Source organism: Octodon degus, unplaced genomic scaffold (genome assembly GCF_000260255.1).
Source record: "Octodon degus isolate 3935 unplaced genomic scaffold, OctDeg1.0 scaffold00008, whole genome shotgun sequence".
Classification (NCBI taxonomy): domain Eukaryota; kingdom Metazoa; phylum Chordata; class Mammalia; order Rodentia; family Octodontidae; genus Octodon; species Octodon degus.
The window spans coordinates 15,533,207-15,540,727 of NW_004524584.1; the positions used below are offsets into that span (position 1 = coordinate 15,533,207).

Below are 7,521 nucleotides of genomic sequence, written 5' to 3' on the forward strand. Positions count from 1 at the left end.
AAATAAATAAATAAAAAATTAAAAAAAAAAACTGGCCTTCAATTTACTGTGTAACCCAGACTGCCCTCATACTTACAGTGAGCCTCCTGCCTCAGCCTCCTGAGTGCTAGGATTACAAGTATAAATCACCATTCCTGGCTCAAACACTTTACAATTTTTTTTTTTTTTTCCTTCGGGATCAGGGATTGAACTCAGGCCCTTCCACTTGCCAGGGAAGCGCTTACTCCACTGAGCCATCTCCCTGGCCTCTTTACAATATTTTAAGCTTACACATTTTATTCCTACCTAAAACTGAATTCATTTTATTTATTTATGTATTTAGGTACCAGGAATTGAAATCAGGAGGTTTCACTGAACAGGCAGGTGCTGTGCCACTGAGATATATCCCCGCATAACCTGAATTTATTATAATTTTATTTTCCTGGCTTTAGTGGGGACAAAAGTCACTGATAGTATTTTTGAAAATTGCTTTGGAAAAAATAATTCTTATAAGTTTTCTTAAAATGGACACATAGAGGCACACATTCTCCCTGGGGGCCACTGTGGGATGGGGAGGAGAGGAATGGGAGCAGGAGACTGCGAAGCAGATGCTTATGTCCTCAGTACCCGCACAGCCAGGGCTTGTGGAACAGGAGCTCAGCCACACAGCTGAGCAGCCACAGGTGACACTGCTGCTCAGAGTGCAGAAGATTTTGGATAGGCTGAGTCAGCAGGATCTGTGGCCACTTGGAGGAGACGCCTAGGAGGCAGCAGTTCCTCCGAGTGCAGCAGAAGGCACACTGTAGACGGCCTCCTCGCGATCCAGAACCCTGCGGGAAGCCAGTGGGGGACACAGGAGGAGCATTAGGGGCTCAGGGAGCCAAGGACACACAGTGGCCACGCTGGTACTGTCAGAAACCTGAGGAGTAGACAGGACTTAGTCAGTGGTGCGACCCAGCTGGTGCTCTTGGGCCTGGCTGAGCTGGAGTGATTAATCTCTACTAAGGACCTCAAGCAATTTATGCAAGTGAGGTGCAGCAGGCAGTAGCGGGCAGGGGTAAGACAGAGGACAAGAGGCTGTGAGGAGTTAGGTGTATTTGGCCTCAGAGAGAGGAGGCTAATGGAAAAAAGTGAATTAACAGGGTCCTCCTCATGGCTGCTTTGTGTAGGAGAAAGTGTAATGAGATCCCCAGCCTTCCTGGACAAGGGACAGAGAAAAGCCAGCCCCCTGTGCAGGGGCTGGACCTCAACCTCCAGACTGTTCTGCCTGCGGAGACTGGGGTTAAGCACTGATACTGCTGGATCCTGTGGGCTGGGGATGCTGCCTGGCTTCAAGCCACCCCATCCTTGACCACCAAGTGTGGAGGCCTCTGCGTCTCTGAGTGAGAAGCCTCTTCAACCTCACTCACCACACCAATTTAATTACACCCTGAGGGGTAACATCAATGGGTTATTGGGTGCCTGGTGCCTGATTCACAGCCCAGACCGGAGGATCAGAGAGCTGGCCCAGATTCAGCACTGTGGCTATACCAGTCATGTAGGTGGGAGCGCTTACAGTGGGCATCATTACCCATGGCCATCTCTGTCTGACCTCCAAGCACCTCAAGGTATCCCTAAGAACACCCATGGTCTTCAGCTCCGGCTCTGACAGGACTACCCTGGCCCAGCTGCTGACTAGAGATTAGACAAGCCTGGTGACGGTTAATGCCGCTGACGTCAGGCCCTGGCCAGATGACCACTGGAAGTTTGTGCCCTCCCCTCGGTCAGCAGCACAGCCCATGTGACCTGAGCTTATTAAGCCGCTTCAGTAGCCAGGGAGGCTGGGGGCCAAAATCTCTGGGGGAAAGGGTGGGCACACCAGGCTGTGGGGCTGGCCTCAGCAGGAGGCCACCAGCTCTGGGGCCCAGCTGGGGAAGGCTGCATAGAAGGGCTGATTCTAGTGTGCCCCTGCACACTTTCACAGTCTGTGTTGAAACAATAACCTCAGAAGCCAAAAGCTCCCACAACCAATCTCCTGGGCACCAAACTGAGCTGTATGTAGTCAGGGTGTGGAGCCAAATCACAGACCCTATGAGGTTTTAAGCCCAAGCATGACTCTGGCAGTGGGTCTTGCTCTGGCCCCAGCATGAGTGCTCGTGCCTCCTGCCCCTTGACTCTCTTTCTTTTAGCAGAGCCAAGCCCAAAGGTTGCTTCTTCTTGGGCTTTCCTTCTTTTTTTTTTTTTTTTTTTTTAGTAATCTTTTTTAAATGGGTACTGGCAGTTGAACTCAGGGCCTTCACACACTGAGCTATAACCCCAGTCATTTTATTTTTATTGTATTGTGTTGTATTTTTATTTTTAGACCAAGTCACCAAATTTCCCAGGGTGGGCTAGATTTTCCAAATTTCCCAAGGTAGGGCAATTCTCCTAACTTATCATCCCAGAGTTCTGGGATTATGCATGTACCACCCCACCTGGTTTGCACTGCCTTTGATTTGCACCCCCTATCTTGCCAAGTGCAGATGCTAGGACAGTGGGTAGATGGTATAGAAGCTGTAGTGAGTACTGGAATAGCTCACTCTTTTGGTGATGAGGCAGGGTTCTCAGAGGTAATCTTCTTTTTAGTGCTAAAGGACAAGTAGAAGTTTGCCAAGGAGGTGGGGCCAGGCATGGAACCTCAACCCCAGGAAGCACAAGGCAGAGGCACAGAAGCATGAAGACTGGTATAGTCTAGAAACAACAGGACCAGACCATGTTGTCCAGCTCAGAGTGCCAGATGGGAGCAAATTGGGGGATATCAGGAAGGCCAGCTGGGTAAAAGGGCAGGGGCTTGCAGGTCACCCAAGCAGTTAGTATATCCCAAGGTTAGGTTCTGGGAAGCACTGGGAAGGAGGTTGAATAAGGCCTCACTATTGGAGAAATTCTTGGGGCACCATGTGGGTGGTGTATCAGTGGAGGTGGCAGCATGGTCAGAAAAAGAGTCTGCCTTGCTGGAGGCTGAGAGTTCAGGACTGGTGAGGGTGAACAAGAGCAAATGGGCTACTGTGACCCTGGAAGGAGAGTCTAAGTGATCCTGGGGCCCTAAGTTCTGCCCCATGTGTCTGGTAGTCTCCTGGACCTGGATTTGAGATGGGGGTTGTGGCGAAGGGAAGAGATAAGTTGATGCTGGAGATAAAGTCTCTGTGCCCGCACCAGGCAGCTCCCACAATACTGTAGTTTCATAGATGGACCTTCCCCCTGGCTTCTGGGAAATAGCACCTGGCACTCTCAGAGCCCTGTCCCAGCCACCCAGCTGTTCAGCTACCGCAGGCTGGGCTGGGAGGTTCGACAGGTGGTGGCAAAGACCTCAGCACTGTTTGCCCTGGAGGTGCTCGGGCCTAACAACTACAAGAGTCATCCCTGCCCCCAGCCTGGCCATAGCTGGCTGGGCCAGGGACCCTACATCATGCCCACTTCAAGGCCTCCTTAGACAGCCCTGTCAGCTCCTGCTCCGCCCCTGGATTGAAAATCCTAACATTCACCTGACAGGTGACCTTGAGCTGGGTCTGGCCCTTCAGCAACTGCATATGGGAGCCACTAGCCCTCTGTAAGTGGCTCTGTGAGCATCCAGGGTGTCTCTGTCTTATTCTCTTTTGGAGAGTGGTAGCCTAATGACCCCTTGTAATCATGGATCAGGAGGCAAAGCCAGTCCCTTCCTAGTGACCAGCAAGGCAGGAGTTGAGCAAATTGAGGTTTGAAGAAATTTCCCCATCCCTTTCTCTGTAGCCCTTCTAATCAGTACGGAGCCTCTGACCCATGGCTCATACCTCTCTGTACCCCACTCGCCCCAGGTCGGGGGAAAAGAGCCATTCCTTATAACACAGAGGGAAACTAAAGTACCCTAAAGCTTCACTCTGGTAGTGCTGAATTAGGAAAAGAATACAGGCACCCTGGATTTTGGTATTCCTGACTCCCAGCCCAGGGCAGAAAACAGGTGAGCTCTGTCCTCTGAGGACTTTTCCGCTGCACCAAGAAGGGAGATACTGAGAAGTCCTGCTTGGATAGGAAGAGTGGAGGTCAGGGATTAATCCGATCAGAGCCAGTGGCTGAGAAGCAAGTGGCACAGTTGTTCTAGGAATCCTCCCTTTCAGTTTATGCTAAAAGGTCAACACCTCCCCTGATCCCTGATAGCTGGACCTGAGACCTTGCATCCACCACCCACCTCTGAGCATCAGGGCCCCAGCTGGAAGGCAAGCAGGGCTAGGGTAGGAGCCTCCAGTGAAGAACAACACTGCTGGGGCCAGGAAGATGGCTCAGTAGAATAAGCACTTCCCTGGCAAGTGCAAGGGCCTGAGTTCAATCCCTGGTTCCGCGAGAAAAAAAAAAAAAAAAAAAAAAACAAACCAAACCAAAACTAAGACAAAAAAACCAACACTATTATAAACCCCCCTTCATCTGGGACACCAAGTCTTAATGCCTACCTTTAACAAGCAAGCTGGCAGCAGTTTCCTAGGTGTAGAAGTGGGGAAGAGGGCTTCAAGAGGCGAGGTCAGAGAGGCTGAGAGGCTGGGGGCAGACTGGAGGGTGCTGTGGCCATGTGTCTCTGTCCTCACTCTACCAGCCTCCAAGCCAATCTTCTACTTTGGATGAAGACAGAATGATGCAGGAAGCTCTTCCCCACTCCCATCCCTATCCCATCATTGGTTAGGAATAGTAAGAGGTAAAAAAGAAAATTCTGCTCCATAAATAATGTCTGAAAGTCCTCCAAGCAGAACACCCTTCACTGAAGTTAAGCTTTGCCCTGTTGCTACTCCCGTCGGCTAAGAAACCCTTCTGGCTCCAGGGAAACAGGGCATTTGTGGGTTAAGGACAACAGAGACTGCAGAGTCTACTATGGTCTGAAGCATCCCTTCACTCCAAACTCCAAGGAGCTCTTACCTAGGGGTTTCCTAGCTCTCCGGCTCGCCCTGGGGCACGGCCCCCGCCCCTCCCCAGACCGGCCCCTCCTCCCTCAGGCAGCCAGGGATTGGCGGGCCGGGGGCGGGCCGGGGGCGGGGCCGGGAGCCCTTCATTCCCCAGCCGCCGCTGTCGCCGTTGCAGCCCTGAGCTCTGCCTGGAGGCCAGCAGACCGCACCAGCTGAAGCGAGCGGAACGCCGCGCGTGTTCACCCACGAGGCCAGGTACCGCTGGGAACGTAGGTGTACCAGCCCAGGGCTACCCGGAGGGCTGAGCCAGCTCTGCTGTCCTCTTTGGGTTCCTTGGGTTGTTCCATTAGCCCGCCGCAGCCCCGGCAGGCACCCCAGCCACAGGCGAGTCGGAGTTTCGCGCGCTCCAGGCGCAGGTCTGCGGCCCCGCCAGTTGGGACCCAGCTTGGAGCTGGAGCCAGGGTCCTTGGAGGATCACCTCATCGACGCTGGACTTCTCGTTAGGGTTAAGTTGGACAGCAGGAGGCCAGTGGCTTCCGGGCCTGGGGCTCAAGCAGCACCAGCCGGCTTCCTAAGCCGGGCCCGCGGGACAACGAGAGCGCGTCCGTCCGGGACAGCCGCCGAGAGCGCGGAGAGCAGTTCCTGGAGCACTGCCCCGACGGGCGCCTGACGGCAGCGCGGTCGGCTGGCACGCCGGGAATCTGGGTATATTTATCCTGGCCTCGTTGGACAGGAGAACGGGGCAGATCGGGCCGCCTAAGGGGCCGCGGGGTACATGCTGACCCCAGAGCCGGTGCCATCTGCGGCGGAGCCAAGGGCAGGGCCGGCACTGGGCGCGCGTGGCTGCCCGGCCTGAGGGCGGAGCGCGGATATGCGCTTCTTCCCACCTGGCCCTTGGGCGCGGGGGTAGGAGCCCGCCGGCGGGCACTCTGTGTGGGATTGGACCCAAACTCGGTTTGCATGAGCCCGCCCAGGCTGGATTTGGCCCCTTCCATTGGCCACAGTGGTTGCGTGCGTTTGTTTACACCGGAGGAGGGGTCCGGGTGGGGCCTGTGGGGGTGTGCCCTTTCCCCCAAGGGACCTGACCCTGAGCCCAGGTGTGGGCTCTGCAACAGGCCTCAGGAGGACCAGGTTAAAGCCCCTTGTGCCGGGAAGAGCATGGTGGAGGACGCCCAGCCCTGTGCCATCCATCAGACTGCAAGCCTTGGCCTTCCATCCATGGTTGCCTCCCACCAGCCCGAGATTACCCTGGAAGAGGCCCTTAGAATAGGGCTGGACTAGAGGCTTAGTTCCTGGCCCTAAGGCCAGTCCCTGGGAGCTCTCACTCTGGGAGACAGAAAGCGACCCACGGGCTGTAGGTGTTGAAGGGGCACAGCCATAGAAGCCTCTGAGTGGTGGTGGTGGGGTCAAGAGCTGATGTGGCCAAGCAGGGAGGGAATGACTGAGTCGGGAAGGGTAATTTCTGAGTTCTTAGGGGTTGGGGACAGGGCTGTATCTCTATCAAGGATGGTAAAATGTCACAAATTCATCCTACTCGAGCCCAGGTCCTCACTGCCCTCACAAGGCACTCTGTCAAGTGCTGGAGATTGTGGCCCATGTCACAGGCTGACCTGACCCCCTTGTCCAGGGCTCTAGGTATCCAGATCTTAGGAGTTGGTTTTTCCTGCCATGCCACTGACCTAGTGAATTAAAGCCCCAGGCAAATGACAAAACAGGCACAACAAGACAGGCAGGTAGCTCCGTAGTCTCTAGGCTAGGTCAGACAGGAATTCTAAGCTGAACTGGGCATATCATGGGCCAGGTGTGGAGATAGGCGTTCATCCTGAGAAAGAAATAATTGCAAGGTAAGTGGGTGCTAGGCTCCTTGGTGGTGCAGTTTTGGCAAGGTGCTATGTGCAAGGAAAGCAGGGATGAGATGTGTAGTGTATGCTATAGTAGGATGGGGGCCTGTAAAGCCAGGACCCATTCAGAGCAGGTAAAATGGGCTCAGGGTTTGCCAAGAGTTTGAGCCTGTTCCATCCATTCAGTAACATTACTGAGCACCTACTCTGTGACTCATGCACAGTCAGTCCTGTGGGTGGAAGAGTACTGAAGAGGTGGGCTTTTGATCTTGGAGGGAGGACAGACATGGGAAGGGAGGGTGTGGCTCTAGAGGGCCAGGCAGGGCTTCTAGGGGCCAAAGGGAAAGACCAGCTGCTGGGGCAGGGGGGGCTTTCCTGCCAGTGGCCTAGGGTGGCTTGGTTTTGAATTTCCGCTCTGCGGGCTACGTCCTGTACACAGCCTCCCAGCCAGCACGTCTGCATATGTGTGTGGCCACTGAGAACAGGAGTCACTCCAATTGGCTGTCATCTCTGCATGTCTTCATTGTTCCTATAGATAAGCTCAGATGTTGGGCTATAGGTCTCTGAGCTTTCTCACTGAGCCTGGTCTTATGGGCCTAGTAGGTTTGGCTCCACCCTCTGGATGTCATTGCACCTGGTCAGTGAGGGCAGAACCTGGAGGTACAGTGGTAGCCTTCTTATGCCCTCTTAAACTAGGTAAGGTGACACATGCCTACAGTCCCAGCACTCAAGAAGCTGAGGCAGGAGGATCATTTTGAGTTCAAGGCTAGCCTGGTCTGCATAGTGAGTTCAAGACCAGCCTGACTCAAAAATAAAAA

At 54.1% G+C, this 7,521-nt stretch overlaps 1 protein-coding gene across 2 annotated transcripts in view; it reads left to right on the plus strand.

Annotated features, from left to right (window-relative positions):
• The first annotated feature begins 5,023 nt into the window (after positions 1–5,023).
• Positions 5,024–7,521, plus strand: part of Slc38a3 (solute carrier family 38 member 3) — a 16,186-nt gene continuing 13,688 nt past the window's right edge. For both annotated transcript variants that reach the window (XM_023706112.1, XM_004625123.2), the window contains exon 1: positions 5,024–5,117. The gene's annotated coding sequence lies outside the window, so the exon portion shown is untranslated. The remainder of the gene's footprint in view (positions 5,118–7,521) is intronic.